Source organism: Triturus cristatus, chromosome 12 (genome assembly GCF_964204655.1).
Source record: "Triturus cristatus chromosome 12, aTriCri1.1, whole genome shotgun sequence".
Classification (NCBI taxonomy): Eukaryota; Metazoa; Chordata; class Amphibia; order Caudata; family Salamandridae; genus Triturus; species Triturus cristatus.
Window position 1 is genome coordinate 725,862,602 of NC_140595.1, and position 26,662 is coordinate 725,889,263.

The following is a 26,662-nucleotide window of genomic DNA, read 5'->3' on the forward strand; positions in this document are numbered from 1 at the left end:
TGTCAACTTTTAAAATAGCAAAATATTGCTTAAAAATCACAACAGTAACTAAAACGAATTTACTCACTTGTTTCCAAGAACTGTCCCAGGACTGAATCTAGGATCCAGTCCTGGATTTAGAAAAGTAATCCTGAAAGTAATTAATTGCATATAACTTAAAATTCCCATTGAGCTCAATGTATTATTGTGATTCAAATTGTGTTGCCTATTGCAATAAACTGTAACTATGACCTGCAAAAGTCAATTGCCTATTGCAAAGTATTTAACTAAAGCATCTCATTCTGAGAAAGTATATTTTGATACCTATTGTTGGTTCTAAAATAAAACAACAATATCTTTTGAATGCAAACCAATGGCCTAGAGTTCAGTTCTTGAGTGTGTGAGACCATTTGCTGACTGAGTGTGTACAACAAATGTTTTGCACTGTACTCTGATACTGCCTTACTGCTCGGCAAGCTACCACTTTAGAGAGTAAGGTTATATCTAACTTTAGCCTCTGCCAAACGTCTGGGGACTGGGGACTCTGTGCACACTGTACCTATTTGGGAACAGTATATACAGAGCCACTTTCTCACAGTAGTGATAAAGTGATTAGAGTCCTACGGCCAACATAAAGATACAGCAAAACGTGAGGTGAAAAGCAAAAAGGTTGCTGGTAGGCCACCTTAAGGATGCCAGGTCTAACAAAAACTGAACTAAGGATAACATGAGTAAAACATCGGGTTTCTCTACTGCATTTGGTGAGACAAGTGGGCCTTCTTTTATCTTCCATTCAAGCAATCTTTGACAGACCCCTTTATTATAGAGCTTTTCAAGGATTAAAGATAAGGCACTTACAAAGGAGTCCCAAATAATCAGAGATGGTTGACTTCTGTAATATGGGTCGTAGACTAAAAGCAGCACAAAAACAGAGTGCAACAGGGTCCAAAAAACTTGAGTGCCACAAGAGAGTTTGAATGCAAGCGTATCCTTTTACAGATCCAGAGATATACTCATGCAATTTTTATTTTTAGGACAGAACGTGCATGATGAAAAAAACATTGTTTTTAAAAAGCGCATTGCAGAATATCAGTACTTTGATGTGGGAAAACGTCAAAACTTTCAAACAAAATATTTGTAGGCAGCTTACAGCAAGTTGTTGTGGCCGAGTGGTTAAGGCGATGGACTAGAAATCCATTGGGGTATCCCCGCGCAGGTTCGAATCCTGCCAACAACGAGAATCTTTTTATTATCGGCTACAATTTCAGAAGTTAACCTTTAGTATTTCTTCCATTTCAGTTTTATAAATAGGTGGCTTATTTTTGTGTCACTATTGCCTCTCCACATATTTGTTATCGCTACCTCTTTCATGTCTTTGCTACACCTCATTCCTACTTTAGCACTGGTGTAAACGCTTCAAATTATTATACCGTTGCTCTCTCATTCATACCTGCGCATGCACTTGAAAGTTACTTTACCAATAAAAGACGCAAAGAGAGAAATAGAACAAAAGTGCTGGCTGGATTGGCAAACACACTTCATAAAACTGCATTTTCTTTTTTATTCTCCCCCGTGTTACATGCTTAACCTCCCCATGTGTAATTTCTCTTAACCTGCTGTCCCAGGAAGAGAATTTCATCTACAGGCTCTTTCTGTGTTTTTTCCCTAGTCTGTTTTTCCCATTTCTTAGCTGTGTAACTGTTCCTTTACGCGCTCTATTTAAACGCCATCAATCTCATTTGAGCTCCTTGCTCCTGCTTCTGTTTTCTCCAACTCTCATACTGCCAGTTCTCTCTTTCTCTGTGGTTGGTGGCTACTTTCCTGAGCTTCCGAAGCCATGTGGTTCCTGCCTCTTGTTGTCAGACTTGAATTGGAAAAGGAACCATATTAACAAGCCTTTACCACTCACACACGGCGGAAGTTTATACTTTAATTCAGTGAGCTAAGAAAAGCGTGTTGTGGGTCCCCTACGAGCCATGGTGCATGCTTCATCATGATTTGGCACCAGTCATTAGCTGCAGCTCTGCTAATGAGCCACTGAGGTCAGTTTCAATATTTACTCAAAAACATAACCATGCAGCCCACCCCTCAACTGTGTATTTATCTTGCTTTTCTGCTGTTCGTGTGATTAGCTGGGAGGAGCTAACGGCGACATCCTCCCTATAAAAGTGTAGATGGATCACTCTCTAACTCTTTCTTGCTTCACATACAAATGGCTTGAAAGGTGCAGGGAAGATGCAGGTCTAATAGACAGAATAGAAGGTCTGTGCCAGGTGGGTTTCTCTGCATTGGTGTCCCATCACAGGTCCGCAAGTGTAATGTGTGATCTTTGACTCCTGGCATTTCACAAGCAGGCGGCCAGGAAACGGTTTCAGCCTATCAACCACTGAGGAGACGCAGCCTCTGATTGAGGAATGAGGAAGCAATGAATACATCCAGCCTATCACAGGAACAGCCCTGAGTGTTCCGAATTATAAATTCTCCATGTCACTGTATGTCGTTGAGCCCAAGTAGCTCGCCGTGATCGTATAGTGGTTAGTACTCTGCGTTGTGGCCGCAGCAACCTCGGTTCGAATCTGAGTCACGGCATTGTGGTTGGCAATGTCACGGCAGTTGGGTGTTAATATTTCAGAATTAGCAAATGTACCAGTGGTTTTTGTAAAATGTCTATTAAAAACAGATCCTTTCAAATATTTAAACCATCTAACAACAAATGATTTAAACTTGCATGATTATAAGCTGTAGCTATAATGTATTTACTTACATAAATTATCGTTCTTGAACCTATTGGGGGTGGAGGGGGAGCGGAGATCACCCCCCAGGTGCAGTTGAGTGACCTGTGTTGTGGCTCTCTAGAGGGAAGGCACACATTTTGCTGTCACCCAGCCCAATCCAGACGTGTATTGGGGCCAGGTTTCAGGCAAATAGAGCAGTAAGTGCAGAGATATGTTCACTCTATAAAAGTGGCATTTCTAAAATAGTAAAGTTAAATCCAACCTCACCAGTAAGTAGGATTTTCAATAAATAAATAAAGCTACTCCTCTCCGATATGGAATTACCAAATTAAAAGTATAGGGGAATACACAGAGCTAACCTATGAGAGGGGTAGACCTCACAGTAGTGAAAAATGAAATAGACTGTTTGGTACTTACAGGACACGCGAACCACCAAAGTACATAGCTTATTTTTTACTTACATAGCATCATGCACCTAGGACTACCTAGGGCCTACCTTAGGTGTAAATTATATGTAATAAAAGGGGAGTTTAAGGCTTGGCAAGTAGGCTGGGACTCCCCTGGGAGACCCCTGAGTCTATGCCCAGAACCATAACTCTGCCAGTCGAGTACTTACCTAAAAGCCGATAACTCACTTTTCTTCCATAGGCTAACATTGAGTGGTTTTACTTGGAAATTCTTCTAAGTGGTGTGGAGTTTTGGAACTTTAAATTATTCATCTAAAATCAGCCGAACAACGAATTCTGATTTACTCACCTGTTATCAGGAGAGACCTCAGTGCTGCATCTTGGAGCTCGGTACTGACCCTGAAAAGTAATTTTAACCGTACTTACCAGTAACTCGAATTTCCTTCCATGGGATATCATTGCCTGCTTTTTGCTGAACATTTTCTAAGTGTCGATTTTTGAAACTTACAAATATTCTTTAAAAATCGTACCAACTGTGAAAACGTAGTTGTTTACCTGTTTTAGATAGATGTCCCAGTACTGAGCCTAGGAGCCCAGCACTGGATTACAAAAGTAACGAGAACGTACTTTACCCGTAACTTGAATTTTCTTCCATAGGAAACCATTGACTGTTTTTCTGTGAAATTTCTTCTAAGTGTCGATTTTGCAAACATGTAAATATTCCTTAAAAATCGCCTGTATAACTTAAACGCAGTTTCTCAACTGCTTACAGGTGGTACAGTAGTGCTGGATCTAGGATCCAACACTGACCTAGAAAAAGTAACCATAACCACACTTACCTGCTAAGTGAATTTCCTTCCATAGGATAACATTGGTAATTTGATCAGCAAAAGTTTCTAAGTGTCAACTTTTAAAATAGCAAAATATTGCTTAAAAATCACAACAGTAACTAAAACGAATTTACTCACTTGTTTCCAAGAACTGTCCCAGGACTGAATCTAGGATCCAGTCCTGGATTTAGAAAAGTAATCCTGAAAGTAATTAATTGCAGATAACTTAAAATTCCCATTGAGCTCAATGTATTATTGTGATTCAAATTGTGTTGCCTATTGCAATAAACTGTAACTATGACCTGCAAAAGTCAATTGCCTATTGCAAAGTATTTAACTAAAGCATCTCATTCTGAGAAAGTATATTTTGATACCTATTGTTGGTTCTAAAATAAAACAACAATATCTTTTGTATGCAAACCAATGGCCTAGAGTTCAGTTCTTGAGTGTGTGAGACCATTTGCTGACTGAGTGTGTACAACAAATGTTTTACACTGTACTCTGATACTGCCTTACTGCTCGGCAAGCTACCACTTTAGAGAGTAAGGTTATATCTAACTTTAGCCTCTGCCAAACCTCTGGGGACTGGGGACTCTGTGCACACTGTACCTATTTGGGAACAGTATATACAGAGCCACTTTCTCACAGTAGTGATAAAGTGATTAGAGTCCTACGGCCAACATAAAGATACAGCAAAACGTGAGGTGAAAAGCAAAAAGGTTGCTGGTAGGCCACCTTAAGGATGCCAGGTCTAACAAAAACTGAACTAAGGATAACATGAGTAAAACATCAGGTTTCTCTACTGCATTTGGTGAGACAAGTGGGCCTTCTTTTATCTTCCATTCAAGCAATCTTTGACAGACCCCTTTATTATAGAGCTTTTCAAGGATTAAAGATAAGGCACTTACAAAGGAGTCCCAAATAATCAGAGATGGTTGACTTCTGTAATATGGGTCGTAGACTAAAAGCAGCACAAAAACAGAGTGCAACAGGGTCCAAAAAACTTGAGTGCCACAAGAGAGTTTGAATGCAAGCGTATCCTTTTACAGATCCAGAGATATACTCATGCAATTTTTATTTTTAGGACAGAACGTGCATGATGAAAAAAACATTGTTTTTAAAAAGCGCATTGCAGAATATCAGAACTTTGATGTGGGAAAACGTCAAAACTTTCAAACAAAATATTTGTAGGCAGCTTACAGCAAGTTGTTGTGGCTGAGTGGTTAAGGCGATGGACTAGAAATCCATTGGGGTATCCCCGCGCAGGTTTGAATCCTGCCAACAACGAGAATCTTTTTATTATCGGCTACAATTTCAGAAGTTAACCTTTAGTATTTCTTCCATTTCAGTTTTATAAATAGGTGGCTTATTTTTGTGTCACTATTGCCTCTCCACATATTTGTTATCGCTACCTCTTTCATGTCTTTGCTACACCTCATTCCTACTTTAGCACTGGTGTAAACGCTTCAAATTATTATACGGTTGCTCTCTCATTCATACCTGCGCATGCACTTGAAAGTTACTTTACCAATAAAAGACGCAAAGAGAGAAATAGAACAAAAGTGCTGGCTGGATTGGCAAACACACTTCATAAAACTGCATTTTCTTTTTTATTCTCCCCCGTGTTACATGCTTAACCTCCCCATGTGTAATTTCTCTTAACCTGCTGTCCCAGGAAGAGAATTTCATGTACAGGCTCTTTCTGTGTTTTTTTCCCTAGTCTGTCTTTCCCATTTCTTAGCTGTGTAACTGTTCCTTTACGCGCTCTATTTAAACGCCATCAATCTCATTTGAGCTCCTTGCTCCTGCTTCTGTTTTCTCCACCTCTCATACTGCCAGTTCTCTCTTTCTCTGTGGTTGGTGGCTACTTTCCTGAGCTTCCGAAGCCACGTGGTTCCTGCCTCTTGTTGTCAGACTTGAATTGGAAAAGGAACCATATTAACAAGCCTTTACCACTCACACACGGCGGAAGTTTATACTTTAATTCAGTGAGCTAAGAATAGCGTGTTGTGGGTCCCCTACGAGCCATGGTGCATGCTTCATCATGATTTGGCACCAGTCATTAGCCGCAGCTCTGCTAATGAGCCACTGAGGTCAGTTTCAATATTTACTCAAAAACATAACCATGCAGCCCACCCCTCAACTGTGTATTTATCTTGCTTTTCTGCTGTTCGTGTGATTAGCTGGGAGGAGCTCACGGCGACATCCTCCCTATAAAAGTGTAGATGGATCACTCTCTAACTCTTTCTTGCTTCACATACAAATGGCTTGAAAGGTGCAGGGAAGATGCAGGTCTAATAGACAGAATAGAAGGTCTGTGCCAGGTGGGTTTCTCTGCATTGGTGTCCCATCACAGGTCCGCAAGTGTAATGTGTGATCTTTGACTCCTGGCATTTCACAAGCAGGCGGCCAGGAAACGGTTTCAGCCTATCAACCACTGAGGAGACGCAGCCTCTGAATGAGGAATGAGGAAGCAATGAAAATACATCCAGCCTATCACAGGAACAGCCCTGAGTGTTCCGAATTATAAATTCTCCATGTCACTGTATGTCGTTGAGCCCAAGTAGCTCGCCGTGATCGTATAGTGGTTAGTACTCTGCGTTGTGGCCGCAGCAACCTCGGTTCGAATCCGAATCACGGCATTGTGGTTGGCAATGTCATGGCAGTTGGGTGTTAATTTTACAGAATTAGCAAATGTACCAGTGGTTTTTGTAAAATGTCTATTAAAAACAGACCCTTTCAAATATTTAAACCATCTAACAACAAATGATTTAAACTCGCATGATTATAAGCTGTAGCTATAATGTATTTACTTACATAAATTATCGTTCTTGAACCTATTGGGGGTGGAGGGGGAGCGGAGCTCACCCCCCAGGTGCAGTTGAGTGACCTGTGTTGTGGCTCTCTAGAGGGAAGGCACAGATTTTGCTGTCACCCAGCCCAATCCAGACGTGTATTGGGGCCAGGTTTCAGGCAAATAGAGCAGTAAGTGCAGAGACATGTTCACTCTCTAAAAGTGGCATTTCTAAAATAGTAAAGTTAAATCCAACCTCACCAGTAAGTAGGATTTTCAATAAATAAATAAAGCTACTCCTCTCCGATATGGAATTACCAAATAAAAAGTATAGGGGAATACACAGAGCTAACCTATGAGAGGGGTAGACCTCACAGTAGTGAAAAATGAAATAGACTGTTTGGTACTTACAGGACACGCGAACCACCAAAGTACATATCTTATTTTTTACTTACATAGCATCATGCACCTAGGACTACCTAGGGCCTACCTTAGGTGTAAATTATATGTAATAAAAGGGGAGTTTAAGGCTTGGCAAGTAGGCTGGGACTCCCCTGGGAGACCCCTGAGTCTATGCCCAGAACCATAACTCTGCCAGTCGAGTACTTACCTAAAAGCCGATAACTCACTTTTCTTCCATAGGCTAACATTGAGTGGTTTCACTTGGAAATTCTTCTAAGTGGTGTGGAGTTTTGGAACTTTAAAATATTCATCTAAAATCAGCCGAACAACGAATTCTGATTTACTCACCTGTTATCAGGAGAGACCTCAGTGCTGCATCTTGGAGCTCAGTACTGACCCTGAAAAGTAATTTTAACCGTACTTACCAGTAACTCGAATTTCCTTCCATGGGATATCATTGCCTGCTTTTTGCTGAACATTTTCTAAGTGTCGATTTTTGAAACTTACAAATATTCTTTAAAAATCGTACCAACTGTGAAAACGTAGTTGTTTACCTGTTTTAGATAGATGTCCCAGTACTGAGCCTAGGAGCCCAGCACTGGATTACAAAAGTAACGAGAACGTACTTTACCCGTAACTTGAATTTTCTTCCATAGGAAACCATTGACTGTTTTTCTGTGAAATTTCTTCTAAGTGTCGATTTTGCAAACATGTAAATATTCCTTAAAAATCGCCTGTATAACTTAAACGCAGTTTCTCAACTGCTTACAGGTGGTACAGTAGTGCTGGATCTAGGATCCAACACTGACCTAGAAAAAGTAACCATAACCCCACTTACCTGCTAAGTGAATTTCCTTCCATAGGATAACATTGGTAATTTGATCAGCAAAAGTTTCTAAGTGTCAACTTTTAAAATAGCAAAATATTGCTTAAAAATCACAACAGTAACTAAAACGAATTTACTCACTTGTTTCCAAGAACTGTCCCAGGACTGAATCTAGGATCCAGTTCTGGATTTAGAAAAGTAATCCTGAAAGTAATTAATTGCATATAACTTAAAATTCCCATTGAGCTCAATGTATTATTGTGATTCAAATTGTGTTGCCTATTGCAATAAACTGTAACTATGACCTGCAAAAGTCAATTGCCTATTGCAAAGTATTTAACTAAAGCATCTCATTCTGAGAAAGTATATTTTGATACCTATTGTTGGTTCTAAAATAAAACAACAATATCTTTTGTATGCAAACCAATGGCCTAGAGTTCAGTTCTTGAGTGTGTGAGACCATTTGCTGACTGAGTGTGTACAACAAATGTTTTACACTGTACTCTGATACTGCCTTACTGCTCGGCAAGCTACCACTTTAGAGAGTAAGGTTATATCTAACTTTAGCCTCTGCCAAACGTCTGGGGACTGGGGACTCTGTGCACACTGTACCTATTTGGGAACAGTATATACAGAGCCACTTTCTCACAGTAGTGATAAAGTGATTAGAGTCCTACGGCCAACATAAAGATACAGCAAAACGTGAGGTGAAAAGCAAAAAGGTTGCTGGTAGGCCACCTTAAGGATGCCAGGTCTAACAAAAACTGAACTAAGGATAACATGAGTAAAACATCAGGTTTCTCTACTGCATTTGGTGAGACAAGTGGGCCTTCTTTTATCTTCCATTCAAGCAATCTTTGACAGACCCCTTTATTATAGAGCTTTTCAAGGATTAAAGATAAGGCACTTACAAAGGAGTCCCAAATAATCAGAGATGGTTGACTTCTGTAATATGGGTCGTAGACTAAAAGCAGCACAAAAACAGAGTGCAACAGGGTCCAAAAAACTTGAGTGCCACAAGAGAGTTTGAATGCAAGCGTATCCTTTTACAGATCCAGAGATATACTCATGCAATTTTTATTTTTAGGACAGAACGTGCATGATGAAAAAAACATTGTTTTTAAAAAGCGCATTGCAGAATATCAGTACTTTGATGTGGGAAAACGTCAAAACTTTCAAACAAAATATTTGTAGGCAGCTTACAGCAAGTTGTTGTGGCCGAGTGGTTAAGGCGATGGACTAGAAATCCATTGGGGTATCCCCGCGCAGGTTCGAATCCTGCCAACAACGAGAATCTTTTTATTATCGGCTACAATTTCAGAAGTTAACCTTTAGTATTTCTTCGATTTCAGTTTTATAAATAGGTGGCTTATTTTTGTGTCACTATTGCCTCTCCACATATTTGTTATCGCTACCTCTTTCATGTCTTTGCTACACCTCATTCCTACTTTAGCACTGGTGTAAACGCTTCAAATTATTATACCGTTGCTCTCTCATTCATACCTGCGCATGCACTTGAAAGTTACTTTACCAATAAAAGACGCAAAGAGAGAAATAGAACAAAAGTGCTGGCTGGATTGGCAAACACACTTCATAAAACTGCATTTTCTTTTTTATTCTCCCCCGTGTTACATGCTTAACCTCCCCATGTGTAATTTCTCTTAACCTGCTGTCCCAGGAAGAGAATTTCATCTACAGGCTCTTTCTGTGTTTTTTTCCCTAGTCTGTCTTTCCCATTTCTTAGCTGTGTAACTGTTCCTTTACGCGCTCTATTTAAACGCCATCAATCTCATTTGAGCTCCCTGCTCCCGCTTCTGTTTTCTCCACCTCTCATACTGCCAGTTCTCTCTTTCTCTGTGGTTGGTGGCTACTTTCCTGAGCTTCCGAAGCCACGTGGTTCCTGCCTCTTGTTGTCAGACTTGAATTGGAAAAGGAACCATATTAACAAGCCTTTACCACTCACACACGGCGGAAGTTTATACTTTAATTCAGTGAGCTAAGAAAAGCGTGTTGTGGGTCCCCTACGAGCCATGGTGCATGCTTCATCATGATTTGGCACCAGTCATTAGCCGCAGCTCTGCTAATGAGCCACTGAGGTCAGTTTCAATATTTACTCAAAAACATAACCATGCAGCCCACCCCTCAACTGTGTATTTATCTTGCTTTTCTGCTGTTCGTGTGATTAGCTGGGAGGAGCTCACGGCGACATCCTCCCTATAAAAGTGTAGATGGATCACTCTCTAACTCTTTCTTGCTTCACATACAAATGGCTTGAAAGGTGCAGGGAAGATGCAGGTCTAATAGACAGAATAGAAGGTCTGTGCCAGGTGGGTTTCTCTGCATTGGTGTCCCATCACAGGTCCGCAAGTGTAATGTGTGATCTTTGACTCCTGGCATTTCACAAGCAGGCGGCCAGGAAACGGTTTCAGCCTATCAACCACTGAGGAGACGCAGCCTCTGAATGAGGAATGAGGAAGCAATGAAAATACATCCAGCCTATCACAGGAACAGCCCTGAGTGTTCCGAATTATAAATTCTCCATGTCACTGTATGTCGTTGAGCCCAAGTAGCTCGCCGTGATCGTATAGTGGTTAGTACTCTGCGTTGTGGCCGCAGCAACCTCTGTTCGAATCCAAGTCATGGCATTGTGGTTGGCAATGTCACGGCAGTTGGGTGTTAATTTTACAGAATTAGCAAATGTACCAGTGGTTTTTGTAAAATGTCTATTAAAAACAGATCCTTTCAAATATTTAAACCATCTAACAACAAATGATTTAAACTTGCATGATTATAAGCTGTAGCTATAATGTATTTACTTACATAAATTATCGTTCTTGAACCTATTGGGAGTGGAGGGGGAGCGGAGCTCACCCCCCAGGTGCAGTTGAGTGACCTGTGTTGTGGCTCTCTAGAGGGAAGGCACAAATTTTGCTGTCACCCAGCCCAATCCAGACGTGTATTGGGGCCAGGTTTCAGGCAAATAGAGCAGTAAGTGCAGAGACATGTTCACTCTCTAAAAGTGGCATTTCTAAAATAGTAAAGTTAAATCCAACCTCACCAGTAAGTAGGATTTTCAATAAATAAATAAAGCTACTCCTCTCCGATATGGAATTACCAAATAAAAAGTATAGGGGAATACACAGAGCTAACCTATGAGAGGGGTAGACCTCACAGTAGTGAAAAATGAAATAGACTGTTTGGTACTTACAGGACACGCGAACCACCAAAGTACATATCTTATTTTTTACTTACATAGCATCATGCACCTAGGACTACCTAGGGCCTACCTTAGGTGTAAATTATATGTAATAAAAGGGGAGTTTAAGGCTTGGCAAGTAGGCTGGGACTCCCCTGGGAGACCCCTGAGTCTATGCCCAGAACCATAACTCTGCCAGTCGAGTACTTACCTAAAAGCCGATAACTCACTTTTCTTCCATAGGCTAACATTGAGTGGTTTCACTTGGAAATTCTTCTAAGTGGTGTGGAGTTTTGGAACTTTAAAATATTCATCTAAAATCAGCCGAACAACGAATTCTGATTTACTCACCTGTTATCAGGAGAGACCTCAGTGCTGCATCTTGGAGCTCAGTACTGACCCTGAAAAGTAATTTTAACCGTACTTACCAGTAACTCGAATTTCCTTCCATGGGATATCATTGCCTGCTTTTTGCTGAACATTTTCTAAGTGTCGATTTTTGAAACTTACAAATATTCTTTAAAAATCGTACCAACTGTGAAAACGTAGTTGTTTACCTGTTTTAGATAGATGTCCCAGTACTGAGCCTAGGAGCCCAGCACTGGATTACAAAAGTAACGAGAACGTACTTTACCCGTAACTTGAATTTTCTTCCATAGGAAACCATTGACTGTTTTTCTGTGAAATTTCTTCTAAGTGTCGATTTTGCAAACATGTAAATATTTCTTAAAAATCGCCTGTATAACTTAAACGCAGTTTCTCAACTGCTTACAGGTGGTACAGTAGTGCTGGATCTAGGATCCAACACTGACCTAGAAAAAGTAACCATAACCCCACTTACCTGCTAAGTGAATTTCCTTCCATAGGATAACATTGGTAATTTGATCAGCAAAAGTTTCTAAGTGTCAACTTTTAAAATAGCAAAATATTGCTTAAAAATCACAACAGTAACTAAAACGAATTTACTCACTTGTTTCCAAGAACTGTCCCAGGACTGAATCTAGGATCCAGTCCTGGATTTAGAAAAGTAATCCTGAAAGTAATTAATTGCATATAACTTAAAATTCCCATTGAGCTCAATGTATTATTGTGATTCAAATTGTGTTGCCTATTGCAATAAACTGTAACTATGACCTGCAAAAGTCAATTGCCTATTGCAAAGTATTTAACTAAAGCATCTCATTCTGAGAAAGTATATTTTGATACCTATTGTTGGTTCTAAAATAAAACAACAATATCTTTTGTATGCAAACCAATGGCCTAGAGTTCAGTTCTTGAGTGTGTGAGACCATTTGCTGACTGAGTGTGTACAACAAATGTTTTACACTGTACTCTGATACTGCCTTACTGCTCGGCAAGCTACCACTTTAGAGAGTAAGGTTATATCTAACTTTAGCCTCTGCCAAACCTCTGGGGACTGGGGACTCTGTGCACACTGTACCTATTTGGGAACAGTATATACAGAGCCACTTTCTCACAGTAGTGATAAAGTGATTAGAGTCCTAAGGCCAACATAAAGATACAGCAAAACGTGAGGTGAAAAGCAAAAAGGTTGCTGGTAGGCCACCTTAAGGATGCCAGGTCTAACAAAAACTGAACTAAGGATAACATGAGTAAAACATCAGGTTTCTCTACTGCATTTGGTGAGACAAGTGGGCCTTCTTTTATCTTCCATTCAAGCAATATTTGACAGACCCCTTTATTATAGAGCTTTTCAAGGATTAAAGATAAGGCACTTACAAAGGAGTCCCAAATACTCAGAGATGGTTGACTTCTGTAATATGGGTCGTAGACTAAAAGCAGCGCAAAAACAGAGTGCAACAGGGTCCAAAAAACTTGAGTGCCACAAGAGAGTTTGAATGCAAGCGTATCCTTTTACAGATCCAGAGATATACTCATGCAATTTTTGTTTTTAGGACAGAACGTGCATGATGAAAAAAACATTGTTTTTAAAAAGCGCATTGCAGAATATCAGTACTTTGATGTGGGAAAACGTCAAAACTTTCAAACAAAATATTTGTAGGCAGCTTACAGCAAGTTGTTGTGGCCGAGTGGTTAAGGCGATGGACTAGAAATCCATTGGGGTATCCCCGCGCAGGTTCGAATCCTGCCAACAACGAGAATCTTTTTATTATCGGCTACAATTTCAGAAGTTAACCTTTAGTATTTCTTCCATTTCAGTTTTATAAATAGGTGGCTTATTTTTGTGTCACTATTGCCTCTCCACATATTTGTTATCGCTACCTCTTTCATGTCTTTGCTACACCTCATTCCTACTTTAGCACTGGTGTAAACGCTTCAAATTATTATACGGTTGCTCTCTCATTCATACCTGCGCATGCACTTGAAAGTTACTTTACCAATAAAAGACGCAAAGAGAGAAATAGAACAAAAGTGCTGGCTGGATTGGCAAACACACTTCATAAAACTGCATTTTCTTTTTTATTCTCCCCCGTGTTACATGCTTAACCTCCCCATGTGTAATTTCTCTTAACCTGCTGTCCCAGGAAGAGAATTTCATCTACAGGCTCGTTCTGTGTTTTTTTCCCTAGTCTGTCTTTCCCATTTCTTAGCTGTGTAACTGTTCCTTTACGCGCTCTATTTAAACGCCATCAATCTCATTTGAGCTCCTTGCTCCTGCTTCTGTTTTCTCCAACTCTCATACTGCCAGTTCTCTCTTTCTCTGTGGTTGGTGGCTACTTTCCTGAGCTTCCGAAGCCACGTGGTTCCTGCCTCTTGTTGTCAGACTTGAATTGGAAAAGGAACCATATTAACAAGCCTTTACCACTCACACACGGCGGAAGTTTATACTTTAATTCAGTGAGCTAAGAAAAGCGTGTTGTGGGTCCCCTACGAGCCATGGTGCATGCTTCATCATGATTTGGCACCAGTCATTAGCTGCAGCTCTGCTAATGAGCCACTGAGGTCAGTTTCAATATTTACTCAAAAACATAACCATGCAGCCCACCCCTCAACTGTGTATTTATCTTGCTTTTCTGCTGTTCGTGTGATTAGCTGGGAGGTGCTCACGGCGACATCCTCCCTATAAAAGTGTAGATGGATCACTCTCTAACTCTTTCTTGCTTCACATACAAATGGCTTGAAAGGTGCAGGGAAGATGCAGGTCTAATAGACAGAATAGAAGGTCTGTGCCAGGTGGGTTTCTCTGCATTGGTGTCCCATCACAGGTCCGCAAGTGTAATGTGTGATCTTTGACTCCTGGCATTTCACAAGCAGGCGGCCAGGAAACGGTTTCAGCCTATCAACCACTGAGGAGACGCAGCCTCTGAATGAGGAATGAGGAAGCAATGAATACATCCAGCCTATCACAGGAACAGCCCTGAGTGTTCCGAATTATAAATTCTCCATGTCACTGTATGTCGTTGAGCCCAAGTAGCTCGCCGTGATCGTATAGTGGTTAGTACTCTGCGTTGTGGCCGCAGCAACCTCGGTTCGAATCCGAGTCACGGCATTGTGGTTGGCAATGTCACGGCAGTTGGGTGTTAATTTTACAGAATTAGCAAATGTACCAGTGGTTTTTGTAAAATGTCTATTAAAAACAGATCCTTTCAAATATTTAAACCATCTAACAATAAATGATTTAAACTCGCATGATTATAAGCTGTAGCTATAATGTATTTACTTACATAAATTATCGTTCTTGAACCTATTGGGGGTGGAGGGGGAGCGGAGATCACCCCCCAGGTGCAGTTGAGTGACCTGTGTTGTGGCTCTCTAGAGGGAAGGCACACATTTTGCTGTCACCCAGCCCAATCCAGACGTGTATTGGGGCCAGGTTTCAGGCAAATAGAGCAGTAAGTGCAGAGATATGTTCACTCTCTAAAAGTGGCATTTCTAAAATAGTAAAGTTAAATCCAACCTCACCAGTAAGTAGGATTTTCAATAAATAAATAAAGCTACTCCTCTCCGATATGGAATTACCAAATTAAAAGTATAGGGGAATACACAGAGCTAACCTATGAGAGGGGTAGACCTCACAGTAGTGAAAAATGAAATAGACTGTTTGGTACTTACAGGACACGCGAACCACCAAAGTACATAGCTTATTTTTTACTTACATAGCATCATGCACCTAGGACTACCTAGGGCCTACCTTAGGTGTAAATTATATGTAATAAAAGGGGAGTTTAAGGCTTGGCAAGTAGGCTGGGACTCCCCTGGGAGACCCCTGAGTCTATGCCCAGAACCATAACTCTGCCAGTCGAGTACTTACCTAAAAGCCGATAACTCACTTTTCTTCCATAGGCTAACATTGAGTGGTTTCACTTGGAAATTCTTCTAAGTGGTGTGGAGTTTTGGAACTTTAAAATATTCATCTAAAATCAGCCGAACAACGAATTCTGATTTACTCACCTGTTATCAGGAGAGACCTCAGTGCTGCATCTTGGAGCTCGGTACTGACCCTGAAAAGTAATTTTAACCGTACTTACCAGTAACTCGAATTTCCTTCCATGGGATATCATTGCCTGCTTTTTGCTGAAAATTTTCTAAGTGTCGATTTTTGAAACTTACAAATATTCTTTAAAAATCGTACCAACTGTGAAAACGTAATTGTTTACCTGTTTTAGATAGATGTCCCAGTACTGAGCCTAGGAGCCCAGCACTGGATTACAAAAGTAACGAGAACGTACTTTACCCGTAACTTGAATTTTCTTCCATAGGAAACCATTGACTGTTTTTCTGTGAAATTTCTTCTAAGTGTCGATTTTGCAAACATGTAAATATTCCTTAAAAATCGCCTGTATAACTTAAACGCAGTTTCTCAACAGCTTACAGGTGGTACAGTAGTGCTGGATCTAGGATCCAACACTGACCTAGAAAAAGTAACCATAATCCCACTTACCTGCTAAGTGAATTTCCTTCCATAGGATAACGTTGGTATTTTGATCAGCAAAAGTTTCTAAGTGTCAACTTTTAAAATAGCAAAATATTGCTTAAAAATCACAACAGTAACTAAAACGAATTTACTCACTTGTTTCCAAGAACTGTCCCAGGACTGAATCTAGGATCCAGTCCTGGATTTAGAAAAGTAATCCTGAAAGTAATTAATTGCATATAACTTAAAATTCCCATTGAGCTCAATGTATTATTGTGATTCAAATTGTGTTGCCTATTGCAATAAACTGTAACTATGACCTGCAAAAGTCAATTGCCTATTGCAAAGTATTTAACTAAAGCATCTCATTCTGAGAAAGTATATTTTGATACCTATTGTTGGTTCTAAAATAAAACAACAATATCTTTTGTATGCAAACCAATGGCCTAGAGTTCAGTTCTTGAGTGTGTGAGACCATTTGCTGACTGAGTGTGTACAACAAATGTTTTACACTGTACTCTGATACTGCCTTACTGCTCGGCAAGCTACCACTTTAGAGAGTAAGGTTATATCTAACTCTAGCCTCTGGCAAACCTCTGGGGACTGGGGACTCTGTGCACACTGTACCTATTTGGGAACAGTATATACAGAGCCACTTTCTCACAGTAGTGATAAAGTGATTAGAGTCCTAAGGCCAACATAAAGATACAGCAAAACGTGAGGTGAAAAGCAAAAAGGTTGCTGGTAGGCCACCTTAAGGATGCCAGGTCTAACAAAAACTGAACTAAGGATAACATGAGTAAAACATCAGGTTTCTCTACTGCATTTGGTGAGACAAGTGGGCCTTCTTTTATCTTCCATTCAAGCAATCTTTGACAGACCCCTTTATTATAGAGCTTTTCAAGGATTAAAGATAAGGCACTTACAAAGGAGTCCCAAATAATCAGAGATGGTTGACTTCTGTAATATGGGTCGTAGACTAAAAGCAGCACAAAAACAGAGTGCAACAGGGTCCAAAAAACTTGAGTGCCACAAGAGAGTTTGAATGCAAGCGTATCCTTTTACAGATCCAGAGATATACTCATGCAATTTTTATTTTTAGGACAGAACGTGCATGATGAAAAAAACATTGTTTTTAAAAAGCGCATTGCAGAATATCAGTACTTTGATGTGGGAAAACGTCAAAACTTTCAAACAAAATATTTGTAGGCAGCTTACAGCAAGTTGTTGTGGCCGAGTGGTTAAGGCGATGGACTAGAAATCCATTGGGGTATCCCCGCGCAGGTTCGAATCCTGCCAACAACGAGAGTCTTTTTATTATCGGCTACAATTTCAGAAGTTAACCTTTAGTATTTCTTCCATTTCAGTTTTATAAATAGGTGGCTTATTTTTGTGTCACTATTGCCTCTCCACATATTTGTTATCGCTACCTCTTTCATGTCTTTGCTACACCTCATTCCTACTTTAGCACTGGTGTAAACGCTTCAAATTATTATACCGTTGCTCTCTCATTCATACCTGCGCATGCACTTGAAAGTTACTTTACCAATAAAAGACGCAAAGAGAGAAATAGAACAAAAGTGCTGGCTGGATTGGCAAACACACTTCATAAAACTGCATTTTCTTTTTTATTCTCCCCCGTGTTACATGCTTAAACTCCCCATGTGTAATTTCTCTTAACCTGCTGTCCCAGGAAGAGAATTTCATGTACAGGCTCTTTCTGTGTTTTTTTCCCTAGTCTGTCTTTCCCATTTCTTAGCTGTGTAACTGTTCCTTTACGCGCTCTATTTAAATGCCATCAATCTCATTTGAGCTCCTTGCTCCCGCTTCTGTTTTCTCCACCTCTCATACTGCCAGTTCTCTCTTTCTCTGTGGTTGGTGGCTACTTTCCTGAGCTTCCGAAGCCACGTGGTTCCTGCCTCTTGTTGTCAGACTTGAATTGGAAAAGGAACCATATTAACAAGCCTTTACCACTCACACACGGCGGAAGTTTATACTTTAATTCAGTGAGCTAAGAACAGCGTGTTGTGGGTCCCCTACGAGCCATTGTGCTTGCTTCATCATGATTTGGCACCAGTCATTAGCCGCAGCTCTGCTAATGAGCCACTGAGGTCAGTTTCAATATTTACTCAAAAACATAACCATGCAGCCCACCCCTCAACTGTGTATTTATCTTGCTTTTCTGCTGTTCGTGTGATTAGCTGGGAGGAGCTCACGGCGACATCCTCCCTATAAAAGTGTAGATGGATCACTCTCTAACTCTTTCTTGCTTCACATACAAATGGCTTGAAAGGTGCAGGGAAGATGCAGGTCTAATAGACAGAATAGAAGGCCTGTGCCAGGTGGGTTTCTCTGCATTGGTGTCCCATCACAGGTCCGCAAGTGTAATGTGTGATCTTTGACTCCTGGCATTTCACAAGCAGGCGGCCAGGAAACGGTTTCAGCCTATCAACCACTGAGGAGACGCAGCCTCTGAATGAGGAATGAGGAAGCAATGAATACATCCAGCCTATCACAGGAACAGCCCTGAGTGTTCCGAATTATAAATTCTCCATGTCATTGTATGTCGTTGAGCCCAAGTAGCTCGCCGTGATCGTATAGTGGTTAGTACTCTGCGTTGTCGCCGCAGCAACCTCGGTTCGAATCTGAGTCACGGCATTGTGGTTGGCAATGTCACGGCAGTTGGGTGTTAATTTTACAGAATTAGCAAATGTACCAGTGGTTTTTGTAAAATGTCTATTAAAAACAGATCCTTTCAAATATTTAAACCATCTAACAACAAATGATTTAAACTCGCATGATTATAAGCTGTAGCTATAATGTATTTACTTACATAAATTATCGTTCTTGAACCTATTGGGGGTGGAGGGGGAGCGGAGCTCACCCCCCAGGTGCAGTTGAGTGACCTGTGTTGTGGCTCTCTAGAGGGAAGGCACACATTTTGCTGTCACCCAGCCCAATCCAGACGTGTATTGGGGCCAGGTTTCAGGCAAATAGAGCAGTAAGTGCAGAGACATGTTCACTCTCTAAAAGTGGCATTTCTAAAATAGTAAAGTTAAATCCAACCACACCAGTAAGTAGGATTTTCAATAAATAAATAAATCTACTCCTCTCCGATATGGAATTACCAAATAAAAAGTATAGGGGAATACACAGAGCTAACCTATGAGAGGGGTAGACCTCACAGTAGTGAAAAATGAAATAGACTGTTTGGTACTTACAGGACACGCGAACCACCAAAGTACATATCTTATTTTTTACTTACATAGCATCATGCACCTAGGACTACCTAGTGCCTACCTTAGGTGTAAATTATATGTCATAAAAGGGGAGTTTAAGGCTTGGCAAGTAAGCTGGGACTCCCCTGGGAGACCCCTGAGTCTATGCCCAGAACCATAACTCTGCCAGTCGAGTACTTACCTAAAAGCCGATAACTCACTTTTCTTCCATAGGCTAACATTGAGTGGTTTCACTTGGAAATTCTTCTAAGTGGTGTGGAGTTTTGGAACTTTAAAATATTCATCTAAAATCAGCCGAACAACGAATTCTGATTTACTCACCTGTTATCAGGAGAGACCTCAGTGCTGCATCTTGGAGCTCAGTACTGACCCTGAAAAGTAATTTTAACCGTACTTACCAGTAACTCGAATTTCCTTCCATGGGATATCATTGCCTGCTTTTTGCTGAAAATTTTCTAAGTGTCGATTTTTGAAACTTACAAATATTCTTTAAAAATCGTACCAACTGTGAAAACGTAATTGTTTACCTGTTTTAGATAGATGTCCCAGTACTGAGCCTAGGAGCCCAGCACTGGATTACAAAAGTAACGAGAACGTACTTTACCCGTAACTTGAATTTTCTTCCATAGGAAACCATTGACTGTTTTTCTGTGAAATTTCTTCTAAGTGTCGATTTTGCAAACATGTAAATATTCCTTAAAAATCGCCTGTATAACTTAAACGCAGTTTCTCAACTGCTTACAGGTGGTACAGTAGTGCTGGATCTAGGATCCAACACTGACCTAGAAAAAGTAACCATAACCCCACTTACCTGCTAAGTGAATTTCCTTCCATAGGATAACATTGGTAATTTGATCAGCAAAAGTTTCTAAGTGTCACCTTTTAAAATAGCAAAATATTGCTTAAAAATCACAACAGTAACTAAAACGAATTTACTCACTTGTTTCCAAGAACTGTCCCAGGACTGAATCTAGGATCCAGTCCTGGATTTAGAAAAGTAATCCTGAAAGTAATTAATTGCATATAACTTAAAATTCCCATTGAGCTCAATGTATTATTGTGATTCAAATTGTGTTGCCTATTGCAATAAACTGTAACTATGACCTGCAAAAGTCAATTGCCTATTGCAAAGTATTTAACTAAAGCATCTCATTCTGAGAAAGTATATTTTGATACCTATTGTTGGTTCTAAAATAAAACAACAATATCTTTTGTATGCAAACCAATGGCCTAGAGTTCAGTTCTTGAGTGTGTGAGACCATTTGCTGACTGAGTGTGTACAACAAATGTTTTACACTGTACTCTGATACTGCCTTACTGCTCGGCAAGCTACCACTTTAGAGAGTAAGGTTATATCTAACTCTAGCCTCTGGCAAACCTCTGGGGACTGGGGACTCTGTGCACACTGTACCTATTTGGGAACAGTATATACAGAGCCACTTTCTCACAGTAGTGATAAAGTGATTAGAGTCCTAAGGCCAACATAAAGATACAGCAAAACGTGAGGTGAAAAGCAAAAAGGTTGCTGGTAGGCCACCTTAAGGATGCCAGGTCTAACAAAAACTGAACTAAGGATAACATGAGTAAAACATCAGGTTTCTCTACTGCATTTGGTGAGACAAGTGGGCCTTCTTTTATCTTCCATTCAAGCAATCTTTGACAGACCCCTTTATTATAGAGCTTTTCAAGGATTAAAGATAAGGCACTTACAAAGGAGTCCCAAATACTCAGAGATGGTTGACTTCTGTAATATGGGTCGTAGACTAAAAGCAGCGCAGAAACAGAGTGCAACAGGGTCCAAAAAACTTGAGTGCCACAAGAGAGTTTGAATGCAAGCGTATCCTTTTACAGATCCAGAGATATACTCATGCAATTTTTGTTTTTAGGACAGAACGTGCATGATGAAAAAAACATTGTTTTTAAAAAGTGCATTGCAGAATATCAGTACTTTGATGTGGGAAAACTTCAAAACTTTCAAACAAAATATTTGTAGGGAGCTTACAGCAAGTTGTTGTGGCCGAGTGGTTAAGGCGATGGACTAGAAATCCATTGGGGTATCCCCGCGCAGGTTCGAATCCTGCCAACAACGAGAATCTTTTTATTATCGGCTACAATTTCAGAAGTTAACCTTTAGTATTTCTTCCATTTCAGTTTTATAAATAGGTGGCTTATTTTTGTGTCACTATTGCCTCTCCACATATTTGTTATCGCTACCTCTTTCATGTCTTTGCTACACCTCATTCCTACTTTAGCACTGGTGTAAACGCTTCAAATTATTATACGGTTGCTCTCTCATTCATACCTGCGCATGCACTTGAAAGTTACTTTACCAATAAAAGACGCAAAGAGAGAAATAGAACAAAAGTGCTGGCTGGATTGGCAAACACACTTCATAAAACTGCATTTTCTTTTTTATTCTCCCCCGTGTTACATGCTTAACCTCCCCATGTGTAATTTCTCTTAACCTGCTGTCCCAGGAAGAGAATTTCATCTACAGGCTCTTTCTGTGTTTTTTTCCCTAGTCTGTCTTTCCCATTTCTTAGCTGTGTAACTGTTCCTTTACGCGCTCTATTTAAACGCCATCAATCTCATTTGAGCTCCTTGCTCCTGCTTCTGTTTTCTCCACCTCTCATACTGCCAGTTCTCTCTTTCTCTGTGGTTGGTGGCTACTTTCCTGAGCTTCCGAAGCCACGTGGTTCCTGCCTCTTGTTGTCAGACTTGAATTGGAAAAGGAACCATATTAACAAGCCTTTACCACTCAGACACGGCGGAAGTTTATACTTTAATTCAGTGAGCTAAGAAAAGCGTGTTGTGGGTCCCCTACGAGCCATGGTGCATGCTTCATCATGATTTGGCACCAGTCATTAGCCGCAGCTCTGCTAATGAGCCACTGAGGTCAGTTTCAATATTTACTCAAAAACATAACCATGCAGCCCACCCCTCAACTGTGTATTTATCTTGCTTTTCTGCTGTTCGTGTGATTAGCTGGGAGGAGCTCACGGCGACATCCTCCCTATAAAAGTGTAGATGGATCACTCTCTAACTCTTTCTTGCTTCACATACAAATGGCTTGAAAGGTGCAGGGAAGATGCAGGTCTAATAGACAGAATAGAAGGTCTGTGCCAGGTGGGTTTCTCTGCATTGGTGTCCCATCACAGGTCCGCAAGTGTAATGTGTGATCTTTGACTCCTGGCATTTCACAAGCAGGCGGCCAGGAAACGGTTTCAGCCTATCAACCACTGAGGAGACGCAGCCTCTGAATGAGGAATGAGGAAGCAATGAATACATCCAGCCTATCACAGGAACAGCCCTGAGTGTTCCGAATTATAAATTCTCCATGTCACTGTATGTCGTTGAGCCCAAGTAGCTCGCCGTGATCGTATAGTGGTTAGTTCTCTGCGTTGTGGCCGCAGCAACCTCGGTTCGAATCCGAGTCACGGCATTGTGGTTGGCAATGTCACGGCAGTTGGGTGTTAATTTTACAGAATTAGCAAATGTACCAGTGGTTTTTGTAAAATGTCTATTAAAAACAGATCCTTTCAAATATTTAAACCATCTAACAACAAATGATTTAAACTCGCATGATTATAAGCTGTAGCTATAATGTATTTACTTACATAAATTATCGTTCTTGAACCTATTGGGGGTGGAGGGGGAGCGGAGATCACCCCCCAGGTGCAGTTGAGTGACCTGTGTTGTGGCTCTCTAGAGGGAAGGCACACATTTTGCTGTCACCCAGCCCAATCCAGACGTGTATTGGGGCCAGGTTTCAGGCAAATAGAGCAGTAAGTGCAGAGATATGTTCACTCTCTAAAAGTGGCATTTCTAAAATAGTAAAGTTAAATCCAACCTCACCAGTAAGTAGGATTTTCAATAAATAAATAAAGCTACTCCTCTCTGATATGGAATTACCAAATTAAAAGTATAGGGGAATACACAGATCTAACCTATGAGAGGGGTAGACCTCACAGTAGTGAAAAATGAAATAGACTGTTTGGTACTTACAGGACACGCGAACCACCAAAGTACATAGCTTATTTTTTACTTACATAGCATCATGCACCTAGGACTACCTAGGGCCTACCTTAGGTGTAAATTATATGTAATAAAAGGGGAGTTTAAGGCTTGGCAAGTAGGCTGGGACTCCCCTGGGAGACCCCTGAGTCTATGCCCAGAGCTATAACTCTGCCAGTCGAGTACTTACCTAAAAGCCGATAACTCACTTTTCTTCCATAGGCTAACATTGAGTGGTTTCACTTGGAAATTCTTCTAAGTGGTGTGGAGTTTTGGAACTTTAAAATATTCATCTAAAATCAGCCAAACAACGAATTCTGATTTACTCACCTGTTATCAGGAGAGACCTCAGTGCTGCATCTTGGAGCTCGGTACTGACCCTGAAAAGTAATTTTAACCGTACTTACCAGTAACTCGAATTTCCTTCCATGGGATATCATTGCCTGCTTTTTGCTGAAAATTTTCTAAGTGTCAATTTTTGAAACTTACAAATATTCTTTAAAAATCGTACCAACTGTGAAAACGTAATTGTTTACCTGTTTTAGATAGATGTCCCAGTACTGAGCCTAGGAGCCCAGCACTGGATTACAAAAGTAACGAGAACGTACTTTACCCGTAACTTGAATTTTCTTCCATAGGAAACCATTGACTGTTTTTCTGTGAAATTTCTTCTAAGTGTCGATTTTGCAAACATGTAAATATTCCTTAAAAATCGCCTGTATAACTTAAACGCAGTTTCTCAACTGCTTACAGGTGGTACAGTAGTGCTGGATCTAGGATCCAACACTGACCTAGAAAAAGGAACCATAACCCCACTTACCTGCTAAGTGAATTTCCTTCCGTAGGATAACATTGGTAATTTGATCAGCAAAAGTTTCTGTCAACTTTTAAAATAGCAAAACATTGCTTAAAAATCACAACAGTAACTAAAACGAATTTACTCACTTGTTTCCAAGAACTGTCCCAGGACTGAATCTAGGATCCAGTCCTGGATTTAGAAAAGTAATCCTGAAAGTAATTAATTGCATATAACTTAAAATTCCCATTGAGCTCAATGTATTATTGTGATTCAAATTGTGTTGCCTATTGCAATAAACTGTAACTATGACCTGCAAAAGTCAATTGCCTATTGCAAAGTATTTAACTAAAGCATCTCATTCTGAGAAAGTATATTTTGATACCTATTGTTGGTTCTAAAATAAAACAACAATATCTTTTGTATGCAAACCAATGGCCTAGAGTTCAGTTCTTGAGTGTGTGAGACCATTTGCTGACTGAGTGTGTACAACAAATGTTTTACACTGTACTCTGATACTGCCTTACTGCTCGGCAAGCTACCACTTTAGAGAGTAAGGTTATATCTAACTTTAGCCTCTGCCAAACCTCTGGGGACTGGGGACTCTGTGCACACTGTACCTATTTGGGAACAGTATATACAGAGCCACTTTCTCACAGTAGTGATAAAGTGATTAGAGTCCTAAGGCCAACATAAAGATACAGCAAAACGTGAGGTGAAAAGCAAAAAGGTTGCTGGTAGGCCACCTTAAGGATGCCAGGTCTAACAAAAACTGAACTAAGGATAACATGAGTAAAACATCAGGTTTCTCTACTGCATTTGGTGAGACAAGTGGGCCTTCTTTTATCTTCCATTCAAGCAATCTTTGACAGACCCCTTTATTATAGAGCTTTTCAAGGATTAAAGATAAGTCACTTACAAAGGAGTCCCAAATACTCAGAGATGGTTGACTTCTGTAATATGGGTCGTAGATTAAAAGCAGCGCAAAAACAGAGTGCAACAGGGTCCAAAAAACTTGAGTGCCACAAGAGAGTTTGAATGCAAGCGTATCCTTTTACAGATCCAGAGATATACTCATGCAATTTTTGTTTTTAGGACAGAACGTGCATGATGAAAAAAACATTGTTTTTAAAAAGCGCATTGCAGAATATCAGTACTTTGATGTGGGAAAACATCAAAACTTTCAAACAAAATATTTGTAGACATCTTACAGCAAGATGTTTTGGCCGAGTGGTTAAGGCGATGGACTCGAATTCCATTGGGGTATTCCCGCGCAGGTTCGAATCCTGCCAACAACGAGAATCTTTTTATTATCGGCTACAATTTCAGAAGTTAACCTTTAGTATTTCTTCCATTTCAGTTTTATAAATAGGTGGCTTTTTTTTGTGTCACTATTTCCTCTCCACATATTTGTTATCGCTACCTCTTTCATGTCTTTGCTACACCTCATTCCTACTTTAGCACTGGTGTAAACGCTTCAAATTATTATACCGTTGCTCTCTCATTCATACCTGCGCATGCACTTGAAAGTTATTTACCAATAAAAGACGCAAAGAGAGAAATAGAACAAAAGTGCTGGCTGGATTGGCAAACACACTTCATAAAACTGCATTTTCTTTTTTATTCTCCCCCGTGTTACATGCTTAACCTCCCCATGTGTAATTTCTCTTAACCTGCTGTCCCAGGAAGAGAATTTCATCTACAGGCTCTTTCTGTGTTTTTTTCCCTAGTCTGTCTTTCCCATTTCTTAGCTGTGTAACTGTTCCTTTACGCGCTCTATTTAAACGCCATCAATCTCATTTGAGCTCCTTGCTCCTGCTTCTGTTTTCTCCACCTCTCATACTGCCAGTTCTCTCTTTCTCTGTGGTTGGTGGCTACTTTCCTGAGCTTCCGAAGCCACGTGGTTCCTGCCTCTTGTTGTCAGACTTGAATTGGAAAAGGAACCATATTAACAACCCTTTACCACTCAGACACGGCGGAAGTTTATACTTTAATTCAGAGAGCTAAGAAAAGCGTGTTGTGGGTCCCCTACGAGCCATGGTGCATGCTTCATCATGATTTGGCACCAGTCATTAGCCGCAGCTCTGCTAATGAGCCACTGAGGTCAGTTTCAATATTTACTCAAAAACATAACCATGCAGCCCACCCCTCAACTGTGTATTTATCTTGCTTTTCTGCTGTTCGTGTGATTAGCTGGGAGGAGCTCACGGCGACATCCTCCCTATAAAAGTGTAGATGGATCACTCTCTAACTCTTTCTTGCTTCACATACAAATGGCTTGAAAGGTGCAGGGAAGATGCAGGTCTAATAGACAGAATAGAAGGTCTGTGCCAGGTGGGTTTCTCTGCATTGGTGTCCCATCACAGGTCCGCAAGTGTAATGTGTGATCTTTGACTCCTGGCATTTCACAAGCAGGCGGCCAGGAAACGGTTTCAGCCTATCAACCACTGAGGAGACGCAGCCTCTGAATGAGGAATGAGGAAGCAATGAATACATCCAGCCTATCACAGGAACAGCCCTGAGTGTTCCGAATTATAAATTCTCCATGTCACTGTATGTCGTTGAGCCCAAGTAGCTCGCCGTGATCGTATAGTGGTTAGTACTCTG

The 26,662-nt window shown here is 40.5% G+C and overlaps 8 non-coding genes across 8 annotated transcripts; all 8 read left to right on the forward strand.

The window, feature by feature from the left end:
- The first annotated feature begins 1,134 nt into the window (after positions 1-1,134).
- On the forward strand, positions 1,135-1,216 carry TRNAS-AGA (transfer RNA serine (anticodon AGA)). The gene has a single exon. It is a non-coding gene; the product is annotated as a tRNA-Ser (tRNA).
- A 3,940-nt stretch (positions 1,217-5,156) lies between these two features.
- TRNAS-AGA (transfer RNA serine (anticodon AGA)) lies at positions 5,157-5,238 on the forward strand. The gene has a single exon. It is a non-coding gene; the product is annotated as a tRNA-Ser (tRNA).
- Positions 5,239-9,181: 3,943 nt separating this feature from the next.
- On the forward strand, positions 9,182-9,263 carry TRNAS-AGA (transfer RNA serine (anticodon AGA)). Its single transcript has one exon. It is a non-coding gene; the product is annotated as a tRNA-Ser (tRNA).
- Positions 9,264-13,206: 3,943 nt separating this feature from the next.
- On the forward strand, positions 13,207-13,288 carry TRNAS-AGA (transfer RNA serine (anticodon AGA)). The gene has a single exon. It is a non-coding gene; the product is annotated as a tRNA-Ser (tRNA).
- A 1,281-nt stretch (positions 13,289-14,569) lies between these two features.
- On the forward strand, positions 14,570-14,641 carry TRNAH-GUG (transfer RNA histidin (anticodon GUG)). The gene has a single exon. It is a non-coding gene; the product is annotated as a tRNA-His (tRNA).
- A 2,588-nt stretch (positions 14,642-17,229) lies between these two features.
- Positions 17,230-17,311, forward strand: TRNAS-AGA (transfer RNA serine (anticodon AGA)). The gene has a single exon. It is a non-coding gene; the product is annotated as a tRNA-Ser (tRNA).
- Positions 17,312-21,252: 3,941 nt separating this feature from the next.
- On the forward strand, positions 21,253-21,334 carry TRNAS-AGA (transfer RNA serine (anticodon AGA)). Its single transcript has one exon. It is a non-coding gene; the product is annotated as a tRNA-Ser (tRNA).
- A 3,937-nt stretch (positions 21,335-25,271) lies between these two features.
- On the forward strand, positions 25,272-25,353 carry TRNAS-CGA (transfer RNA serine (anticodon CGA)). The gene has a single exon. It is a non-coding gene; the product is annotated as a tRNA-Ser (tRNA).
- Positions 25,354-26,662: the final 1,309 nt, after the last annotated feature.